Source organism: Hyaena hyaena, unplaced genomic scaffold, assembly GCF_003009895.1.
Source record: "Hyaena hyaena isolate Hyena2069 unplaced genomic scaffold, ASM300989v1 scaffold_118, whole genome shotgun sequence".
Taxonomy (NCBI): Eukaryota; Metazoa; Chordata; class Mammalia; order Carnivora; family Hyaenidae; genus Hyaena; species Hyaena hyaena.
The window spans coordinates 44,711-45,950 of record NW_024080751.1 but is presented as its reverse complement, the minus strand read 5'-3'; positions in this window follow the sequence as shown (position 1 = coordinate 45,950).

Genomic DNA, 1,240 nt, shown 5'->3' with positions numbered 1-1,240 from the left:
AGTCACAAGGTCACTTCTGAGATGCAGAACGATCTTGACTGATGTCCAGCAAAGGTATCTCAGGCTATTCTCACATGCAGGGCTTATCAGGCAGCCCTGATAATGTAGAGTCCATGTGCAGGGTCAACAAAATCTAAAGCATGATGCTGTTGAGCACAACTTCCCTGCTCTGAGATCAACTCCACCTTCAGCCCTCAGGGGCTTGGTCTCCTACGTGGTGTCCCCACAGGCCAGCAAAGCTTCAGTTCACTAGGACAACCTGAACTCACCTTAGGACAAACAAAGGAGACATACCCTTACTCTGCTTTCTGTGTGGGACGCACGCACACCCTGGCCCCTCCAGGTCTGCAGGCTCCGCGATGGCACCCTCCTGTCATCCAGCACATCGCTCGCCCAGCATGCTCTACTAGGGGAGCTTCCTCCTCCTTCCTCCGATGCATTTAGGAAGTTCATATCTGCATAATGTTTCCTTTATATGACTCCTATTCATATTATTCAGAAACCGTTCTCTTTGCCTTGTCAGGACCCAAAGAAATTTGACCAGTCTGCCTCTTTGCCCAAACTCCGCCATCATCTAGGAATGAAAACCTTATGATAGTAACTCTCATTTCTTGAGAATCTACTGTGCTGGGTCTTTGTGTCATTTGAGATGTCTTCAGCTGTCTGGTATGGAGACTCCTATGTAAACCAGCTCCACAATAGGAGAATGTATGGGTTCACGGTTCACTTTGTGGGACAGAGCTTATTACACGGGGCCTATTCCAACTCCGTGTTTCTCTGCGGACGCCCAGAAAAAAGGTGAAGGGTTTGCCCAGGTGCAGGCGTAGGAGCTGGCAGCATACTGAAGAGGAGTAGGGGTGGGTGCGCCCGGGGCTTGCTGTGGCCTCCTCTCAGGTGTGGGCCTGACAGGTGGCTCCTGCCCATTTGCGCTTTCCCTCATCTGCAGCCACTGGCCCCTCTCTTGGCACAGCTGGATCCTTCTTGTCCTGCAGACCTTTGCTCCAGTGTCCTTTCCGTGTCCCCCAAGCTAGAGTAGTCACCGCCTCGAGTTACCGTCCATCACACAGTTTTTTCATTTCTTCTTCACCTGTTAGCCCTTCCCTGCTGGATCCCTGCTGGGTGGAGGGAGGGAGTGATAATCCTCACCTGCAGCTGTCCTTTGACCAACCTCTTCCCCAACATCTTCGCAGAGTGCATGGCAGGCCTTACGTCTCTCTCTTGCCTCGCGGTCAGTCTGGAA